Consider the following 23,498-nt stretch of genomic DNA (forward strand, 5'->3'; position numbering starts at 1 on the left):
GAGCTCCAGGACAAAATATTTTAATCCCAACGGACTGAAAATCAATCAAATGTGAGCTTGAAAAGTCAATCGTAACTTCGACTGAAATTTTCTAATCAATCTTAATTTAGAGTGAAAATTAATCAATCTATTAGATTGAATTTATTTCACTCTTTTAAGATTAAATTTCAATCCGCAATACAGACTGACTTTTTCAATCTAAAATTATATTGATTTTCAATCTATTAGATTGGTCCCTGGTTTCAGTCGCCAGTAGATTGAAATTTCACTCTATTAGACTGAATTTCCAGTCTTAGGAGTTAAGAGAGTAGGGGTTAGTGATGAGAGGGCTTAATAAGGCATGTGACCAATCCACTCTACGCGCCCATTCAAGTATGGTAACGCACAAAAGAGGAATCAAGTCGAAGAGCAACTGGTCCCCTCTCGTTCTTCAAAGGTCAAAGTCCTATTATAATACCAACGACTTAGAGCACAATGAGTAGCTGTTATGCCATTTAAGTCCATCTTCTTTGATAAAAAAGGGTTATATCTCAGACGAACAAAGGTTTAGGAAAATATAGTTAATTTGTTGAATTAAGTAATAAAACACAAAGGAAATATGCTGCGTACATTTAACAAAAAAAGTTTTGGTTGAACAAAGACATATTTACAAGAGCAGGACTAAAACCTGCGACCTCCAAAAATGTGCTGGTGCTTTACCAACTGAACTTTCTAACACTAGTATTGGCGGTCTCTTTATTTTGTCCATATATTTGTTACGGGGTGCCAGTCAGTAGCCAGGTATCACACCTACAATGTAAGCTACCCTGAAATATCAAATAATAAACCAAAAGGAAAACTGCCTGGGTAAATATTTAACAGAGCACCCCGTTGAAAGTATCAAAAACAATTTTTTCTAACTTTGGGTCTTTGCAGAACATACACTTCTTCACAGATTAGGTTTTAGTCAAATAATTCCTTTTAATATTAATTGGTTCATACCTCTAGATTGTGTTGAGGATGATTCAGTTACAGGTTGTTTCTGTTTCACCTGATCTGTTGATAATAGATTAATAACAAACAAAGAACAATAATAAACACACATGTCAGACGAACCAAGGTTTAGAAAAAAATTGTAAACTTTCAAAGGAAATAGACCGGATATGTTATCAGAATAATTTTGGGTTGAACAAAGACAAATTGACTTGAGCAGGACTTGAACCTGTAAACACCGGAGGTAATCCCCATTTACCAACAAAGCTATCTTGCCCTAATCTTGGTGGTCTCTCTATTTTGTCAATATCTTTGTTTGGGAGTGCCAGTCAGAAGCCATTCAACCTGTAACTGGCACAGAGCCAGGGATGACACCTAAGTTTATGATACAACCTGAGAAGCGGCCGCAGGGGGATCACCTAATTAAAGCAACTTTGTATTTTGAATACCAAGTAATAAACCACAAAGAAAATAGACTGAATAAAATGGCCGGTACACTGCTAGAATTGGTCTTCTTGAAATAAGAAAAAAATGTATTTCAAGAAAAGAATAGTTGTGTCACTCCCTAGAAAATTGTTCTATTAAGATTATTGTGAGAAACACAGGAACATTTGTCTAGAAATAAGATTTTTTCTTATTTCAAGAACACAATATTTAGCAGTGCATGGCTTAAATGGTTCTGTCTGGTGCCCCGAACAAAGATATTGACAAAATAGGGAGACCGCCAATAATAGGGCTAGATAGCTGAGTTAATAGAGCATCAGCACATTTACAGAGGTCTAAGATTCAAGTCCTTGGTAAGTTGATTTTTCTTTTTTTCAAACTTTTTTTCAAACTTTTTTCAATGATTAAATATTTATGAATGGTAAAATTTGTTTCTACATTCATAGGGCAAAAGAGAGAACAGAGCACACTGTTGAAAGTATCAAAGTTCAATACCATGCAAAGTTCTACATTAATGTTATGTCTCACTGATGAACACTATGCACTAGTCTTAGTCAATTTCAAGTAGCTTCTTTTAATATTAAGTAGTCCTTTTAATATTAATTTCTTCATACCTCTTGATCGTGTTGGGGATGACTCAGTTTCCTGTCGTTTTCGTTTCGGCATTCGGTCTGCTGCAAATAGAATAAAACAAAACAAAAGATAATAATAAACAAACCTATCTGATCGACACTGTACACTAGTGTCCTTCAGTTCCAAGGTGTTTTACAGATTTTAATTGAATAATTTCCTTTTAATATTAATTTCTTCATACCTCTAGATCGTGTTGGGGATGACTCAGTTTCCTGTCGTTTTCGTTTTGGCATTCGGTCTGCTGGGCCATTCCCAGTATATCGCCGCAAAAACGTGTTTTTCATGTCGCATATGTTTTAGCAAGTGTAATAAAACATCTGGACATGATATATTGGAAAATGTACTGCCATGTTATAAAGGAACTCATCAGTGAACGATTTTCCAAAACATAATCTGTCGCTTATCCAGTAGTTCTTCAATTAGCGCTAGTCTTTGAAGGTGGTTTTCATCGAGTCAGTATTAAAAGTATGTGTCGCAAAAAAGAACAATGACGTTTCCATGGTTGTGCAGTTCAAACTAAATGTCAACCCTTTCTTTCTTTAATGTATGTGGAAATGTCACGTCAACCTGATGACTGAATTTGATTTTTATATCCTACCTCTGGAACCTCGGTTTTTAAAGATCAAAGTGTGTCGCAAGTTCGACTGTAACTTACGTTACCGATAAAATCACGTCAATTCAGAATACTTTGATCAAACGTATTAACACTGTATTTGCATGTATCAACAGATTAATGTATGTATAAATCATCCCTCATAATTTTAAAACCAAACATGAAAGCATTTTCTCCATACCACAGTTTTCTCTTTTGCTTTCAAATATGTGTTTTTATGATATGAAACATACGTTACCAGATTTTAGTAACCCGCGTAAGTTGGGTATTTATAAAATGCGGCCTAAGGGTAAGCCCCGTGTCCCTACTTGGAAATTACACCATGCCCCAGTTAAACATGCTTGTATTATTGGAAAAATTCGCGCCAAAAGTACTTCTTGAAATTTACGTTACGTAACATACGTTACCGTGATTTATTATTTGTTTTAATTTATCACGAATGATGATAGAGGGCTCTAAAATTAATTAACCAAAGGCGCCACCATGTGTCAGAGACACCTTAGCAACCGGTTTCATTCATGAAATGGCGTGTAAGTATTCGACGCACATGGTGTGACGAAGAAAGAATCTTAAACTTTGGTAAGTTCTTAATATATTTTTCATAAAACTAGTTAAATATCCATTTATATCTTGGCAAAGGAAGTCAGAGGTTCTCCTCTCTGAGATTGGTATTAAATATCAACTAAATTGTTAGACTTTTTGTTAAAATATTAATGATTTTACGGACATTGAGAGGTAACGTAAGTTTCATATAAAATACTAAAAAATGTCATTGTTCATCTTGTTACGGAAGACCATTGAAGTAAATATTCAGATCTGTTTTGAGAGAGTTATGGATCCTTGTTTGAAAAAGAGTATCACTACCTTAATTTAAAAGTTGTTGTTTACTTGTAGTAAGTTGATGTACGCTCGGTTTTCATTGAACTATACTTAGTAATAGTAGTAACGTAAGTTTCTTTTTTTTAATATTTATTTTTATTTGTGTGTATAGAATCGTTGAATGACCTTTGATGATCACAATCAACTTGTCTAAACTTGGTCCGTATACACACATAATTAAAAGGGTGAGTTTAGAATTGTTTTGTTTAATTCAACTGTTTAAAATAACGGGAAACCCGTGGTAACGTAAGTTACACATAAACGCGGAAGGTTGTTTTTTACAAGGACAGTTATTTTTGCGGAAATTGAATACTCATTTCATGATTCTCTACATTCCAACTTGTTCTCTTTGTCTTTTTCCAGTTCACGGTGCGGTGGTTCCAAATATGGGGAAAACACGGACAGAAATACAAGCTGCTTATCGGGAAAGAAAACGAAATAAACTGGGTGAGAAGGCTTTCCTGGCTGCTGAAAGTAAACGTGTCAAGAAATACTACGGCCTGCATCATCAGACGACCTGTGGATCCCCAGAGACAAGATTCTATGCCGTATAAGTGCACCTGAACAAACAGCAACATCAAAACGTTTATTTCGCTTAAAAAACGAGGACAAATTGGACATCGAAGCAACGTTTGGCCGTTTTCTTATCGACTAACTAATAAGGAAAAACATACAATATGTATTGAAACATACGTTACCAGTTTCATACATTAATTAAATTTCCGAAGTTCTTTACGAATTGAATTGTTTTAATTATAAAGTTGTTGTTATACTTTCCTGTTATAACTTGTTCGAGTTGATGAAGTTTTACAAAATATATAGCTTTAAACACTAATACAAACATAGTTTATGTTGTTGTTTAGCAAAACATTGAATCAAGAAGCAACAACTTCTTTAATAGTAGGTCTACCTTTGGTAATTGCCTTTACTGTCCGTGTTTCATGTTTGAATGAAAGCCATTGTTTAATCAGCAAATTCTAGTAAATGTTCATTACCAAAAGGATACCCGATAAATCAAAAGCCAAATGTCCCAAATGGAAACATACGTTACCAATGTTGAAACTTACGTTATCACAGTTTGGGCCAGTTTTGCGTTAAACTCTTATCATGAGAAATTATTTCAATTGTTGAAACGAAATGTGTACAACCGTAGGCTTAAGATACTACTAAAAGGGTTTCAAGAAAATGAATATTTACAGTTTTCTCTAAAACTTAAGAAGTTTCTCTTTGGGGTAACACTTGCGTGGTATATTTGACCTGTGCTATTCATGATTTTTTGCTGACGTATAAGTTATGATTTTGTCGAAAATAGTCTTTGCTCCCATTGTAGATCATATACACATCCGAAAGTAAGATTACCTTCTCGGGATGAACTACGATGCGATTTTTAGCAGATTAAAACGAAATAAACTATAAGTAACGTAAGTTACTTTAGAGAAACTATCACCATGAACTCGAGTGTATGCAAAACCAGAACGGGAATGTATTAAACGGTCATACTTCACCAACATATATTGAAAGATGTTAGTTTTGGTTTAATATTAAACTGCAATCTGTTATGAGAACTTGAATTTTCAGATTTTTGTTGTTTTCATTTGCACCGATATAATGGGAATGGCCCTGCTGCTAATAGATCAAAACAAAACAAAAGATAATAATAAACACACCTATCTGATCGACACTGCACACTAATTTCTGTCAATTCCAAGGTGTTTTACAGATTTTAATTGAATAATTTCCATTTAATATTAATTTCTTCATACCTCTAGATCGTGTTGGGGATGACTCCATTTCAGGTCGTTTTCGTTTCGGCATTCGGTCTGCTGCAAATAGAATAAAACAAAACAAAAGATAATAATAAACAAACCTATCTGATCGACACTGTACACAAGTTTCTGTCAATTCCAAGGTGTTTTACAGATTTTAATTGAATAATTTCCTTTTAATATTAATTTCTTCGTACCTCTAGATCGTGTTGGGGATGACTCAGTTTCCAGTCGTTTTCGTTTTGGCATTCGGTCTGCTGCTAATAGATTTAAACAAAACAAAAGATAATAATAAACACCTATCTGATCGACACTATACACTAATTTCAGTCAATTCCACGGTGTTTTACAGATTCTAATTTAATAATTTCCTTTTAATATTAATTTTCTTCATACCTCTAGATCGTGTTAAGGATGACTGCATTTCAGGTCGTTTTCGTTTCGGCATTCGGTCTGCTGCTAATAGAACAAAACAAAACAAAAGATAATAAATAAACCTATCTGATCGACACTGTACACAAGTTTCTGTCAATTCCAAGGTGTTTTACAGATTTTAATTGACTATGTTCCTTTTAATATTAATTTCTTGATACCTCTAGATCGTGTTGGGGATGACTCAGTTTCCTGTCGTTTTCCTTTCGGCATTCGGTCTGCTGCTAATAGATTAAAAAAATAATAATAATAATAATAAACACCCATCTGATCGACACTATTCATTAGTTTCAGTCAATTCCAAGGTGTTTTCTAGGTTTTAGTTAAATCTTCCTTTTTAAAATATTAATCGATTCATATTTCTAGATCGTGTTGGGGATGACTCAGTTTCAGGTTGTTTACGGTTAGGCATTCGGTTTGCTGAGAATAGAGTTATACAAAACAAAGATCAATAATAAACAAATATTCTTGAAAGAGTGCTTTAAGTTTCTTGTACAACCAGATCGGTCAGGTCACTAACTTTTTATTTTCTTTCAACACTGCTGTATCTTACCTAATTCTTTGAAATGTATATTTTAGATACTAAATAACCCAAATTTTTTGAGAGGGAAATTCACAGATAAATTATTGTTGATATAGGACCTGAATCTGAAATGTTTTTCAACCTGAAGAAAGCATAATGTTTAAGTATTTCCAGCTTGTTGAAAATCTTACGGCTTTTTACTTAGTCAAATTCTGCCTGTTATTGCATGTCATAAGTTATCATGAAGTGAAACTTTTACCAAAATTACTGAGTTTCAGAACCAACACTTACCGGACTCACATCTAGATCCATCAATTTTTTCCAGATATCTGCCAACCGAAGTAATTTCTCTGACAGCAAGAGGGCATTGATACACATTTGTATTTATTTCCATAGAATGACCCATGTGTTTGTAAAAGATATTTCTATCATTTTCAGGGATGTCTTGTAGGGCATAGAGTGTAGAAGCCCTGTGGCGATACTTTGTCGCAGTCAGATGTGAGGGATCCTTTAGATGACCTTCCATCATTTGAGTTACTTTTTTTTAGTTCTGCCCATCCATTTACATGACCTTCAGATTTTTGTGTATATGGAAAAAGGTACACATTTTTTTCTGACACGCCAACTTCAGACCTCATCTCCACAAGCATTTCAACTGCACGCAGCGTATCTTTCGGAATCAGGACAGGAACAAGCTTTCTGGACCCTTTACCTCTTTGGTAAGCCAGCTTAAAAGAATTCAGTAGATACTTTTCTATGGGATCACTGGCTGGCTCTACCTGTTCAGGATCTACCCAGGCCTTACTGGCTGCATCTTGCCACTCATCGAGTGTCATCCTACTGGGTTCACCACCCCTGCGTGCATTGAACACAGTTAGTCTTGAAACTACCAAGGCCCTAAGCTTGTTGAAGATATGGACATCTGAAGCATCATTCTCACTGTCAACAATTTCTGTCATTGAATCAACAGTAAAGTCCTTCAGTTGTTTAATGTCATGTTCAAGTGGCATTGACCGTGGCTTCCTAAGGACCGCCTGCCGTTTTCCTTCAACAAGAAAAAGGCTTCTGCTGAACTTGTCCCAATTTACGTCAAGCACTGAAAGAAAGCGGTCAATCTCCTCTGCTGCCTCAAGTCTATCCTCCATAATATATACACCTTTCATTACCTTTGCACCTTTTTTTCAAAAGATAACCTAAACTTAGCTTTAACCCATATTTCAAATCTCCATTGGACTTCTCAGTTAGGGCATCAAGGGCAAGTTCCAGATAGGTGAAGTTTTGTCTCTTAAGTAAGTCCTCACCACCCAAAGTATTGTCATCCGAGACTATTCTCAGTTTGATGAGGAGGTTTCCTCATATCATTCATAACTATTGATCTTTCCCTGGTGACAGATTTACTCCAAAGTTTTTGTCCAACCTGAATGATCAATTTGTCTGTTCTACAGACCTCTCCAACAGTATCACTTCTAAATTTGTCAAGAATTGTTGACTGAAATCTGGCACCAATAGCTTTGTTGTTGATATTCCTCAAGGATGTAATGGGTACTGCAGACACCTTGCTAACCACTGTGGAGTGGCAAACTTGTTTGTGTCGCCATACACGTGACCTACTATAAAAGCCATGGCAGTTTCCACACATAACTAAGCTTGAACTTCCTTGGTCTCGCTCCCTGAGTAATTTACATGAAGATTCCTTACTTGAATTCATTCTTCGAATGTTTTCTTTAAAGATTCCATTTTTCCTTATTTGTGACATGGTTTCAAGCCTTTTCTGCCGTGGAAGTTGAAGTGCTGCTTTCACTTTTTCCTCTTTCCGATGTTTCCGTTTGAGGTGACGATTCAGCTGTGCTTGTAGTTCTCCACAGTAAACACAGGGCCGTTTTGGACGGATTGGTACATGTCTGTCATCCTAAAATAGAATGTAAAACTAGATATAAGGTGTTTGTCCTTTAGACAAACCCAAAGCTGTTCAGGTTTAATTTCACCATGATTGCATGATCTAGACCCTGAACTTGAGGCAGTAGACCATATGACTCTAAACCCAGACCCTTAATTTGACTTAAATTTTTCCAAACCCAAACCAAAGCATAACTCTAACCCTGAATTTTCATTAAACCATGGTATTCTTTTCGTAACTAAGTACCTACAACCTTAACTATACTAGCCTGTACTCAGGCTTGAATTAGAACTTGTTTAAAGCCTTAAAACCGGATCATTAAAGAAAAGTATGCGTTCAATAATTACTCGTAAAATCAATGTCAATAAAAGCTTACTTTGTAAGAAGTACAGCAGCTTTTGATAGTAAAGCATTTTGAGAAGCATGTCAGTTTTGAAAACATGTATTTTGTTATGGGAAAATATATTAGTTTTTATCCACCCAAAATTGGATCTCAGAATTCTTTGTGTCAGAAACATTTCTCAGATTGTGTATTCCAATTATGAGTTATTCTTCCTTTGTGGGCATAAGGGTTGTGCTTTTGGTACTTTGTTATGCAAAGTAAACCATGGACAGATTTGTGTGTATTTTTTTAACTTAATTATATGCTTTTGTTGTTCTATGTTAACCTACAAACATCTGTGGATTGTTAGCATTTATAACTGTTAGCTGTTCCCATGTAGAAGTTCATTACATAAATAGGTGCAATGAAAAAATGAAAAATGTTTAAGATTAAATTTCTTAAACATTTCGAACATCCCAGTAGCAAACAAAGCAGTGCCTGTTTCACATCAGAGCAAAATATGAGGGTTCTTGTAGCATTTTAAATTTGGATTTCATCTTAATCAATACTAGCAAAGGGATTTTGGAGTCTATTTTAATCATGCTTCCCATACACAACGTTTGGCATTCTTTTTTTTTCTTACAACATATTATATTTGGAATCAACACTTCAATTAACTTAATATTGCTGCTGTTTTATTTTTTGTCATAACAGTTACTTCAAAAACAACAAATGCAATTTTATTTGAAATGTTGTTAAAGGTAATTTTATATTTGAATGTAGTATTAATTTAATTTTAAAATGTGCTCACCAGTTTGTGAAAAGGTGTACGAATGTACACATGTACAGCAGATCGAATGATCATAGGTTCATTTAAATGAACTTCCTAGTATCAAAAACAAATTGTCACTTAATTAAGCTCCCTGTAATTTTTTTCATTTGAAACAGGTAGATTAAAAAAAACTTTTCGAACACTATAACATAATGGTATTACTAAGAAAAATGCATGGAATAAACAACTAAGCAAAGTATAGGCTAAAATATTTAATATATGAAGCTGCTAAAAAGTTAGCATAATGGAACAACAACTGACATGACTAATGGATAATTCAGTTCAAACCAGGTAGATGGAGAGAACTACATAGTACATGTTCCTGTAACTGGAAACATTGAATAACATTTAAAAATAGTATAAAATACAAAAATATTTTTGTTAGTAAAAATGTCAAAACAATAAATAACAAACAAAAAGTAAAATTTGACAACAGTATTAATGCCAAATAGAATTCTTCCCATTGTACACATATCTTTGCTTCAGTTTTCTCCGCACTCTCTTTTTCAAGACAAAAATAATATAAAAATTTACTACCTTTGTTGCATCACACTGATCAGCATCTACAGTACTTGCAATATTGGTGAAGCAATTTTTATAAGCAAGTCCAAAGACAAGAGAGAGACTACCTTAAATTCCAAATACGTGGCACGCACTTAAAAATTAAGACAAGATAGCGTCTTGACCACAAGGTATCTGGTTCTGACATTTTCATCGTGCTGGGACAAGGGTGTTTATTTCTTTCATTATTATCTCGCAAGTTCGATGACGGATTGAGCTGAAATTTTCACAGGTTTGTTATTTTATGCATATGTTGAGGTACACCAACTGTGAAGGCTTGTCTTTGACAATTACCAATACAGACATGCCAACCTCTGGAATCACAAAACTGTATTCTGAAACCCGAAAACCTGTATTTTTCAATGAAAACCTGTATTTTTCAAAAAACATGCATAAACGAGTTTGAAACAGACATACCATGTTACAACTGTGGTGTATACAGTACGCTTACATTGGTAAACTAGTGTTTTCTCTTATTGTACTCCACAGTGGCCTTATTGCACTTTTCAAGCAGTTCATTCTTTAGTTCACGCTTATGACAGGGAATACCCGCCGCTTGCCAGAAGATCTTGGTGGTCAAGGAATCGGAGAGAACTGGGGTGCTTAAGTTTGCTCTAAATTCAGTGGCATTTTTTCTTACAACACTAAAAATGCGCTCGTCCTCTGCATTACTATGTGAAATAGACAATATCATGAGCACACACTTTGATAGATTTGTATACTTCAGCTGACTGTTAGCTTTGTCTTTAATTTGGCCAATTTCCATCCAACTTTCCTCAGCCCTCTTGTCTGACAGTAATTCTAGATTGTCATCAGTGGATACCTGGTAAGCTGCAAATTCCAATTCCAACTCATCCAATTTGTCCTCCATAAAATGGAATCTTTTCACAAAGTAAGATATGGATGAGAAACTAGCTTCCAGTCGATTCTTGATGTTAGCTACACTTGCTTTTTTCAGCAGTTGATCATTTAATGGAAATGTGCTAATCACATAGTCACACACTGCAATGAAGTTATTTCTGACAGCTCTATAAAACACATCCAACTGACTTGATGTAAGATTGTGACTAGCAATAAAGTCCCTGACTTCATGTCCTACAATTAAGTCTGCATCAGGTCTTTGGCTGTCTGGGTCCTTGTAGTTGCACTTCTTCAGCTCTGCTGAAGTTAGTAGAGTCGTTGGCTTTACAAACCTCATCAAAATGGCTTTGAGAAAACCATTCAATTTCTCATCTAAGAGCTGCACCATTGGTTCATCCCTCTGAAGTTCCAAGTTGACACTAGTGAGTGATGGTATGGTCCTTTTTAGAAATAAGCAATACAGTTTATTACAGTCATCTGATAGTGTTGCATGGATACTTTAAGCCTTTGTGGCTGCTTTAGTGGCTGGCTTTGGTTTTGGAGCTGCTTTGGTACCAGTGGAACCTGTAGTTGTCTTTGGTTTTGAGGTCACTTGGCATAAGTGTCTTCTTGGGGGAAACAATTTTTTTAGAAGAGGTAGAGACTACAGCTGTACTCTTCTTGGAAGATGGATTTGCTACAGTTTTCTTCATGGGGATTTTGTATGCTCCTATTGCCCTAGCAAATCCATTCGTTGAACCTCAGTGGTTTCTTTAGGCAAAGAATCTAACGCACTTTCCTTTGTAGACTCTACAACATTGCCCTTTGCGACTGGATTTAGTTCAGTTTTCTTACTGGAGACATTGCTGCTCTTTGAACTAGGATCTCTTACAGTCTGTTTACCAGGTGCTCCTGCTGTATTGCTTTTATGTTTCTTTGGTTGACTTGAAACCTCTTCAATCTGTCTTTTCTCCGACACATGACCAGCTTCCCCTTTGAAATATACTAGCAATGCTGGCCATTGCTCCAACAATCGGTTCAGGGCTCTTTCAAGAGAAAGCCATCTTGTGCACACATGCTTTAGTATTTTGTGGTTTGCTGTACCACACAAGGTCTGCACTCCTTTCAATTCTTTGTGGCGCTTGGAGGACTTCTCTAAATAGTAGTATATCTTGATCAATAAATCAACAGGAGTGAAGGGCAATGTGCAAGCTCCCTTTTCTGCAGCTAGATGAAGACGATGACAGGGACACCCTAGTACAAAAACATCAGGATTCTCCTTCTTGACATACGCTGCCACGCCTGCATGAATTCCCATTATGACAGATGCATTGTCAGCAGAGAAACAGATGCAATTTTTCCACGGTATTTCCTTCTCCTTCAAGGAAGTGTCAAGAAGTTTGAAGATATTGATACCCGTTGACCTTTCTTCGATTGTAGCTATTTCAAGCAAGACACCCACAACTTTTTTCACGTTTTCATCAAAGTACCAAACAACAATTGGATACAGCTGTTCTTCAGCACCCCTATCAGAGCTTCCATCAGTTGACAAGGAAAAGGGTGTTTCTCTCAGTCTTCGTGTGATATCAACTGAAAATAAAAATTCATTTAAAAAAACTAATAAAAGACAGTTTCCAAAGAAGGAAGTTCCCAGACCCAGTATACACTCTGTAAAATTTCCTGTTTTTTGTTTTATCACAACAACAATTGATTCATAATACTTAACAAGTAATCTGACTACCAATCCACAAAACAACGTACTCAAGGTGCTTATTTATGTTAGAACCCAACACCTTGTTGTAAATTCATGGGTATCTATAGACTAAAGTCACTGATAAGATTCGCCCGTTTAAAAAATGGTCATACATTTACACTACAATTTCATGCAAGAGTGCTTAAAAATTTCTGCAAAACAGCGTGAACTGACGGTTCTCCTACGACGATCGAAAGATGAACAATCGTAACCTAAAGCTTTGTATGCAGTGCTCCGATTGGTTAATACAGGTTTTTTTACATAACATGCACCAATCACAGACGCGCTTACGCCGCTCGCTGGCAGATCTGCCATGTGCCCACAGACAACCTCGCTAACATGGGCAGCGCGCGCCGTGTATCAATGATCCTGGGAAAGAACAAACATGCGCGGTGACGGAAACGAGGTTATACAACATAGCTTTAGTCTTTACTCGCAGTCGTTTTTTGTGTTATTTTGAATGGGATTATTTTTGCGGTGAATATTGGCGCTGCCCAAAACCGTATTCTTTTTTAAAAACTCGTACACACGTATTTTGCACAAAAACCCGTACTAAATACGGGAAAAACGTACTAGTTGGCATGTCTGCCAATAGTGTCCACTGCCTTTAAGCAAAACAAGTGGCTAGCACAAGAAACATGCTCTCTGCGTATTGCGAGTGTCAATGCGTCAAGCTCCGCATACGTAATGGCATACGGTCAATGCAAAAATTACATTCTAAACTTTGCACGTGCACGTTGTTCTTCATAAAATAACGCTCTGAAATTTAAAACTTTGATGTTGACTTAATGAGGCTGGAAGATAAATCATATGTGTTATCACATGTGTGCTCGTGGAATAATGAAAAATAATATTGGTCTGCGTCACATATAACATATCAAACAATACCAAAGGCCTCGTTGGATATAGGACGCAGGCTATATTTTCCTGTATTCCACCGGCATTTGTGTGATAATTAAAAATATTTTGATCAATTGTTACTTATTTGTGATCATGCTAAATAGTTCATGGATGTATTTTTTTTGTGCAGATGGGGATGTGATCATGAGCGCACTGCAAGGGAAGCATATTTTAAAGTCACAGCATCAAAGCATTCATCCTTCTCTATCGATGATGCTGGGTTGTTCATCAATCCAGACACACTCTTCATTGGAGCTACACCAGATGGCCTTGTGCATTGTGACTGCTGTGGTGATGGTGTATTGGAGGTTAAATGTCCTTACAGTAAGAAGGATGTCCCTATGGAGACTGCTTGTGCTGACCCCTCATTTTGTTTATCCACATCTGACCAAGGTACTCAACTGAAGGAAAATCATCAGTATTACTATCAAATTCAAACTCAACTCCACTCAACCAAAAGGAAGTACTGTGATTTTGTTGTGTGGACTCCATCACAAATACACATACAAAGGATAGAATTTAATGCAAATTTCTTTAAATGTATACTAGAAAAGGTCTCTTCCTTTTATAACGTCTGTATTTTGTTTGAAGTTATTGGAAAGTGGTTTACACAATCTAGGCCTTTAGCTGTGCAGGACGACCTAACCAAAGCTGACCTGACCGAAAAAAAAGAAGTGGTCCAAACAAGTCAAGGAACTGTACGATCAAGGGAAAAAACTCAAATTCTCTGCTGGGAAATGGCGTAGGAACGGCCAGCCTTTCACATTCCGTGAAGCTGAATAGAGAGATCTCTTCGGTAAATACCTCCAGGATTATTACATCATGAACATTATATAAATACAATTCTCTTTCTGAAATTGTGATATACAATGCATATATGAATGCATATATTATTTGTTACAGCTGGAGGATCTGGTTGGATCTGGTGTAAGCTCACACATGTGCTTACTGGTGTTTTCTTGTTTTGTCCTCTGCTGTCTGTTCTCTACTCAATTTTCCTTTTAACTCGTTAGGCCTACTAGTGTTATTGATCACCTTAACATGAGTACCGTAATTTGTCTAATTGTTAACCCATTTATAATTATGTCATTGTTCTGTGTTATTTTGTGTTTGGTTAATCACTATCTTGAATAATGACAAATAATGTAACACATAATGACGTTAATTCTAGTATAGATCCAGATTTAAACTTTGAGGCACCTGATGTAAGTTGTGACTACTATGATCAAACTGAATTCATGAATTACTTTAATAAAAACACTAATGTTAAACTACTACATATAAATGCACGTAGCTTATATAAGAATGTGTCGCATATCATCAACTATGTCAACCTTCTGAATAATTGTTTTTCTGTCATTGGTGTATCTGAATCATGGTTAAGGATATTCAGGATCCACTCATTCAAATTCCAAATTATTCTATTGAAGGTTTTTGTAGACAAAAAAAGAAAGGTGGCAGAGTTGCACTTTACATTAAAAATGATGTTGTGTATAAAATTCGTAAAGATCTGTGCATAAATCAACTCCTCTCAAAGTAATATAATAACTGGAGTTGTATACAGACCACCTAGTGCTTCATGTAATAACTTCACAGACCATATAAATGAATTATTAGGGAAAATTAGTAATGAAAATAAAAAATGCTACATTATGGGTGATTTCAATATTAATTTATTAAATGATGTGGATGTTGCAGTACAAAACTACAAGAATAGCTGCAGGTAGTTCAACTCTGATTGACAATATTTTAACAAATGACTTGCTGAATCATGTTGCTGGTGTCTTGCTAACTGACATAAGTGATCATTTACCTGTGTTTCTGATTATTGATGCTCTAAAAGATAGAGTGCAAAATAAGAAAAACTATAAAAAACGTTATTTTACTGATAATATTACCCAATGTTTTATTAATGATTTAAATGCAACCGACTGGGATGTAATAACATTGCAAGATAACATGCATGACATGTATACTACTGTGACCGGCTTAAATAAAGGATCCTGCGGGACACAATCTTCGCTGTTCCATACTTTTATTTACATCTGAATTGAAGACGGAGAAAATAATGTGATGTTAAGTCTCCGACGTCAAAGGAAAGAGTCTAATTAAATAAACATACTTTAAATAGAACATTTAGAATAAAACTTACAGTCACAAATACTATTTACAATTAATTAGGAAATCCTTAAAGGACGCGAGAGTGTTGCTGTTTTCCAGCCTAGAAATTATGTATTTTAGAATAAACAAATCAATGAAATAATCCGTGAACTTGGATAAAGACTATCTATAATAAACGATTTGCCAAAGATTGGAAATGGATGGCAAACAGAAAAGCATAAATAACGGCAAACTAAATAATATAATTAAAGTTCCCGCCAAAAGTTTAATGGCGTCCGCCATCTTGGAATTGTACCAAAATTAGAGGATAACTCCGCAAAATCAGCAATATTTACATCATTAAATCGGAAAACAAGTACAGCATTTAATACTTTAGATCTCTAGTAATGCAAAACTAGAAACAAAATCTAAGAGAGGAGACTTGAGGAAATTCAAATCAAAAAGAAATATATCTACTACGGGAGTTTTCTTTCCCGACTCAAAACTAAGTAAATTAACTCTAGAAAACCGTTCTCTTGTCAAAAAGAAACATGTCATAAAATAGGCTAAACTCTCCGAATAATTTATACAAGAGGAATTTATATGAAATCTAGGGGAGAATGGATGGAAAATAGAATGCTAATTACCTGAATTGAAGACGGAGAAAATAATGTGATGTTAAGTCTCCGACGTCAAAGGAAAGAGTGGCCCTCTGACGTCTTGCGGGCGATGAGGGCGCACTAACCGGTGTATTTAAAAAGGCGAGTATGAATAAATGAAAAGTTCCCGGATGTGAATTATTCTACTTGTCACATCCTCCCCTGCTTTAAAAAAATGTCGTCCTCGACATAGTGTTTACTTACAGCTGCACACAAACTAATTATGCACATTGACAAAAATGTATACAATCGCAATAGTCTAGTTACTCTGCTAAACCTTGCAATTACATTAATTTGATATTTATACACATCAAATGGGGGAAAAGTAGGCAAAGTAAATCTTACTCACTACATGCTCATTTTACTTTAGAGAGCACCACTGTTACCTTTGTTCATGGTGAACATAACACAATGCAAAATCAATCTATACCATCATTACCAATAGTCATCTGATGTTAACTAACGGGTAAAAATGTCTATCTGGTGAACTATGGCTGAAATTAGAAATACACACAAAACTTGTTAAGCACTCGGGGGGAAATATACAAGTTAAAATTTCGGGCAAATTGTCTACTTTGTTCTAGTCATCTGGCGACTCTTCCATACTGCCAACAACTGCCTCCCTCTCTCCAGTTTCTCTTCGTACGTGTCTGATGAAGGAGACGTGGCTGAAGAAGAGTTTTCTGAAGGAGAGTTTTCTGAAGAAGACATGGGGAAGAACATACACGGTGTGAGAAGGTTTCTGTGTACTGTTCTCTCCTTTCCATCCCCTAGTGAGCGTACCTTGTAGACAGGAATGTTTTCGTGTTTGGTGACGACCGTGTAGGGGTTAGATTCCCATCGGTCTGCTAATTTTTGTGTTCCTTCGAAGTGTTTCACTTGCACAAGGACTCGATCGCCTGCTCGGAGTGGGGCTTCTTGGGTTTTCTTGTCATAGATGCGTTTCTGTTTGGCTTTTGCGTAATGTGAAGTTTTGTTGGCTTGGTCATATGAAAACAGTAATCTTTCTCTGAACTGTTCCACGTACTCGTCATACTCTGGCGCTTCATCAGTTGGTGAGTGGCAACCAAACAAGAGGTCTATCGGCAAGTTGGGATGGCGTCCGAACATCAAGAAAAATGGTGCGTACCCCGTGGTGTCGTGACGCGTCGCGTTGTACGCATGCATCATGCACCCACATACTTCTTCCAATCTCTCTTTTGTTCCTCTTCCAGTGTGCCCAACATGTTAAGGAGAGTAGAGTTGAACCTCTCCGTAACGCCGTTTCCTTGAGGGTGGTACAGTGTTGTTCTGCTCTTCTTTATGCCAGAGACCTTGCACAATTCTTGGATGAGCTGGCTTTCGAAATTTCGGCCTTGGTCGGAGTGTATGCGAGTAGGGAAGCCATAATGTAAGATGAAGTTCTCCCAAAGTATTTTTGCTACTGTTTCCGCTTTCTGATCTCGTGACGCAAATGCCTGAGCGTACTTGGTAAAGTGGTCTGTGATGACAAGTACGTTTTCGAAACCACCTTTGCTCCGTTCTAGTTTGAGATAATTGATGCAGATGAGCTCAAGGGGTTCTGTACTGAAGATAGAGACGAGTGGAGCTTTGACTTTTGAAGGAGATGTTTTTCGAAGACAACAACGTTTACACTTCACACACCAGTCTTTGACATCTTTAGCCATTCTGGGCCAGAAGAACCTGTTACGGATCATATCTAGCATTCGTTTAAAACCCAGATGGCCAATGTCATCGTGTAGACCGGACATGGCTGTTGCTCGGTAACACTTAGGAAGGAGAAGTTGGTGTGAAAGTGTGTCGTCAGTTGTCTTACGAACTCTGTAGAGGATGTTTTCTTTAAGTCTTAGCTTGTCCCACTGTCTGAAGTAGATCTTACATTCAGTTGTCTCTCTGCTTTGCTGTTGTTGATTTGGTTTCTGACCGTGTTCGAGGAAGAATAGGACTCGTGATATATCTGGATCATCACGTTGTGCAAGGGCAATTTGCTTGGTAGTTAGCCTTGGCATTTCGTCTGTCTCACTGGTTACTGGTTTGGGATTGAGAAGCTTTGCCTGTCCTCTGGTTGTGACTTGACAGTTTGCGGGCTCTATGAAGAGTTGGCCTGTATTGGGGTGACCAGTACATATGGCATTGAGCACATCGGTTGGAATCTCTGTTGTGAAGGAGAGGGGTTTTGGGACATCATCAGCAGGTTGTGTTGTGAAGGAGACTGACGTAGAGTATGGGACTGGGTGTTGTTTTCTGGAGAGAGCATCTGCGACTGCGTTGTTCTTACCAGGTTTATACTTCACAGTGAAGGAGAACTGAGAAAGAGCAGCAACCCACCGTTTGCCTGTTGCGTCCAACTTAGCTGTGGTGGTGACATAGAGTAACGGATTGTTGTCGGTGTACACAGTGAAAGTACTGCCGAGAAGGTAGTCTCTAAACTTATCCGTTACTGCCCATTTCATTGCCAGGAATTCTAGCTTGTGTGCTGGATATCTCGACTCTGCTGGATTTAAACCTCTGCTGGCGTAGGCTATGACGCGTTCTTGTCCATCTTGGATCTGACTGAGGACCACTCCAAGCCCAACACCAGAAGCATCGGTTTGAAGAAGAAAAGGCTTCTTGTAGTCAGCGTAACCGAGGATGGGGGCTGAAATCATCACTTGTTTCAGCTGGTCAAACGATGCTTGTGTCTCTTTTGTCCAGATATAAGGGGGTGGTTTGGTAGGTGCCTGCTTTCCTTTTCGTCGTGTCGGGTTGCCTGCCGTGAGCTTGTACAGTGGTGCAACTATCTTCGCATAGCCGTTCACGTAGCGACGGTAGTACCCAGTGAACCCTAGGAAGCTTCGTAGTTCTTTGTGAGTGGTTGGAGTTGGCCATTCCCGTACCTGTTCGATCTTTTCAGGGTCAGTGGACACACCTTTCGAAGAGACGATGTGTCCCAGATACTTGACTTCTGACTGGAGTAAGTGGCACTTTTGCGGCTTGAGTTTCAGTCCATGTTGAAGGAGACACGTGAAGACCTGATCCAAGCGCTCAATATGCTCGTCAAATGTGGATGAAAAGACGATGATGTCGTCGAGGTAGAGCAAACAAGTTGAGTAATTCAGCTCACCGAGGCACATCGACTCAAAACTAAGTAAATTAACTCTAGAAAACCGTTCTCTTGTCAAAAAGAAACATGTCATAAAATAGGCTAAACTCTCCGAATAATTTATACAAGAGGAATTTATATGAAATCTAGGGGAGAATGGATGGAAAATAGAATGCTAATTACCTGAATTGAAGACGGAGAAAATAATGAGATGTTAAGTCTCCGACGTCAAAGGAAAGAGTGACCCTCTGACGTCTTGCGGCCGATGAGGGCGCGCTAACCAGTGTATTTAAAAAGGTGAGTATGAATAAATGAAAAGTTCCCGGATGTGAATTATTCTACTTGTCACACTACCTTCTTAGATCATGTCCTTAAACTTTATGATAAACACTTTCCTTTACAAGAGGTTAAATGTAGATACGATAAATGTAAGTCACCATGGTTATCTGATGGTGTTTACAACTCAATGCGGAGAAAAAACTATCTGTATAAAAAAGTTCTTAAAAATCGTACTCTGCAAAATAAATCTAATTATACTACGTACAAAAACAAGCTAAATTATTTAATAAAGGCTTCAAAGAAACAGTATTTTAGTTCGAAATTTGAAAAAAATAAGGGCAATATTAAAGGTACTTGGAAAGTGATCAATTCTGTGTTGAACAAGGGCAACCACAAGCCCAATCCCTCTTATTTTGTCCAAGATGGTGCGTCAATCGAAGGGAACAAAGAAATTAGTGAGGCATTTAATGAGTACTTTGTTAACATTGGCGCTTCACTTGCTAGAAAGCTTCCCTTATGTAACACTGCTTTTAATCCTTTCTTGACGATAAATGTTCCCATTCTCTGTTCCTTAGTCCTATTTTACAAGAAGAAATTGCAGATGTTTTAAATAATCTCCCTTCTGGCAAATCGCCAGGTTGTGATTCTTAAAATTCTTTTGTTATCAAGAAAGCCAGGTACTCCTTAGCAAAACCACTAGCCAAGATTTTCAATAGGTCTATAAGTTCTGGGGTTTTTCCAGACGGGCTTAAAATAGCTAAAGTCATTCCGGTTCATAAAGGAGGGGATAAACATGTCATTGGTAATTTCAGACCTATCTCTGTTTTATCTACTTTTTCCAAGGTATTTGAAAAGTTGATATATAGTCGCCTCATTGCATTCATAAATAAACATAACATTCTTTCTGAGTCACAGTTTGGTTTCAGGGCAAATCGCTCTACTGAGCTAGCAACGTCTTATGTAATGAATAATTTGCTAAATGCCGTTGAAGAAAACAACGTTTCTATTGATGTATTTTTAGACCTTTAGTATTTTAGCTTTTGACACGATTAACCATGATAATTTGATATGTAAACTAGCGCATTATGGAATCCGTGGAGTAACCTTGGAGTGGTTCAAAAGCTATTTATCTAATAGAAAACAGTTTGTTTCATATAATTCTGTCCATTCATCTGAAAAACCTATTTCTTGTGGAGTACCTCAGGGTTCTGTTTTGGGTCCTCTTCTTTTTATTATTTATATTAATGATATCTGTAACACATCCGAAATTATATCATTTTGTCTTTTTGCCGATGACACAAGTTTAGTGTACAGCCACAGAAATGTAGATACAGCTATTCTTACCCTTAACGTTGAATTGGTAAAAATAAGTACGTGGCTTGTTGCTAATAAACTGTGTATTAATCTACTTAAAACAAATTATATGATATTTTGTCCAAGACAACGTAAATATATTCAATCTGTGCCTTTAATCTTAAATGGAATTGACCTACAAAGAGTAACAAGTACTAAATTCCTTGGTATAAGAATTGATGAAAAATTTTCTTGGAAAAGTCATATTAATGATGTTGCAAGTAAAATATCAAAGAATATTGGTATAATTAATCGTCTAAACAAATTTTTACCAAGCCATGTCTTATTAACTCTATATAATTGTTTTGTTCTTCCCTATTTAAGTTACTCAGTTCTTACTTGGGGTGGTTTGCCTACACAATGTAATAGGCTTCTTACTTTACAAAAGCGAGCTGTTAGGATCATTTCTAACGCTGGTTTTCTTGATCATACTACTGCATTATTTTGTAACCTTAAATTGTTAAAATTTAATGATCTTTATCATTTGAAATTAGGTAAATTTATGTACAAGTACATGAGTGATGCACTACCACCTTGTTTTAGCTCATTTTTTACTCTAACTACTGGCATTCATTCATACAAAACTCGAAGCACTTCAAAGAAAAATCTTTTTGTTTCTCGCAACCGAACCTCAATGTATAACAGCCTTGTTTAACGCGGTGTTACATACTGGAACAATTTGGATGGTTCTGTTAAATCTGCAATCAGTCTACCTATATTCTCAAAAAATTAAAACAATTACTACTCAATGCATATTCATTATAATTATTTCATGGCTTACTTTGGGTATATTGTTGATACACCTACATTTGTTCGTATGTCCTTGTAGTCCCTTGTCTTTGTGAGTCTTATTGTTTTGTTAGTCTGTCAATAGGTTAGGGTACAAAAGCCAAGGCTTCACCTGTAATGATCTGACAAGTACTTTAGGACGCATAAGTAAAATGACACGGACAATATTCTAACGTCATGTGTGTGCTTTCATGTTAGATTCTCACATGTGCGTTGAAGCACTAAACATCAATAACAAACAGTAGTGTTGAAACATTGTATAATAATAACACGCATAGTGGATATTACATTTCTCCCTTTTTTCGGAGATTGGTGCTCTATTTTTTCTCTGATAAAATCTGCACTTGTATCTTATGCACAATACTGATTGGAAAATAAATGTTCATTTAAACTGTCCATCTGTGTTGTTTTTTCTTAACACTGAAGTGTCCATTTCTCTCCAACTTTGAATAGTGTAGTAACTAACAAAACTTTGAAAAGTTTAAATCTTTACAACTTTCCAAAATGATAAAATCTGCCAAAATGATAAAATCTGAAAATTGTTCAGTGAAACAAAATATTTGAAAGTGTTTATTTCCTCACTTTCGCTTAGTTGATTGATTTCTCAACTGTTTGTTTTGTTACTCAAAAAATGAAAAAAAAGAAACAATTGAACACTTTTCTTTCTAGTTTTCTCAATATTTCTTTGGAGTTTGTTTTGTCTCCTTTTAGTTTGTTTGTTTTAAACAACATAGTCTTTAAAGTAAACTGGTCGTTGTCGGTTTCTCCCTGGTCTGGTGTTCTGAGGTGTCTTCTGCGATGATGAAGGAGTGTGTTGCATCTGTTGTATTGTTGCGATGTCTGAAGATGGATCGATGTCGTCTGAGGGAATTTCTGGAGTGGTTTGACGTAGTAAATTCTCTCTCCAGTCGTCTGGGTCTAGTGGAATGCCATCTTGGTTTATTAGCATATCATCTGCGTTGCGTACTACAGAGTTGGCAAGCTTGAAACGACTGGCATCGCGATATACTTCTCGACCGTCTGTAACTCTTCTGGCTGCTGTGGATGAGCTGTCAATGCGGTATATGATGTAGAAAGCTGGTTCATATGCTGTACTCCATTTGTTCTTTTTGGCTTGTCTGAGTAGTACATAGTCTCCAACTACGAAGTTGTGTTGCTTTGTGTTTCTGTTTTCAGCATTCAGCTTCAATTTCTCCTTATACAGTTTGTCTCGCTCATTGATGATGGTGTCTATGGTTTTTGAGGAGTTGTTTCTCGCTTGGTGATCTAGTTTGGTTCTCACCGGTCTATTCATCAATGCCTCATATGGTGTGACATTGGTTGCTGGGTGTGGAGTCGATCGGTATCCGGTTAGCATGTCTTGGATGGCGTTCTTTCCCTGAAGATGGGAAATTTGTTCACTGCGATTCATCAACTTCATGAAGCTTTCGGCTTCACCATTGGCTCTGGCATGCTCTGGCGTAACTCGATGGTGGTGAAATCCTTCTTGTTCTGCAAATTCTGCAAACTCTTTGGAATTGAAGGGTGGGCCATTGTCACTTTCTAGTTGTCTCGGTGTTCCATGAGTCGCGAACATCTCCTTAAGTTTCTCCTTTGTTGGTTTGAATGCGGTGGAGTAGGTTGTCCGAACTTCTGGGTATCTCGTTCGTTTGTCAACTGCTAAAAGGTTGTTGTGACCGTCCGGGTATGGTCCTCCGAAGTCTACAGCAACGATGTCCCATGGTTTCTCTGGAATGGTTGTCATCTTGATTGGCTATTGCTTGTGGTCTTTGGTAGTGATTTTACATTCGTAGCATTGGCCTATGATTTGCTCAACCATGCTATTCATCAAAGGAAACCAGTATTTCTCTCGAAGCATCTGCTTTGTCT

General features: G+C 36.8%; 1 pseudogene; it reads right to left on the reverse strand.

Moving 5' to 3' along the window:
- Positions 1-20: 20 nt before the first annotated feature.
- LOC117299152 lies at positions 21-12,032 on the reverse strand (annotated as a pseudogene).
- Positions 12,033-23,498: the final 11,466 nt, after the last annotated feature.

This window comes from Asterias rubens, chromosome 14, assembly GCF_902459465.1.
Source record: "Asterias rubens chromosome 14, eAstRub1.3, whole genome shotgun sequence".
NCBI lineage: Eukaryota > Metazoa > Echinodermata > Asteroidea > Forcipulatida > Asteriidae > Asterias > Asterias rubens.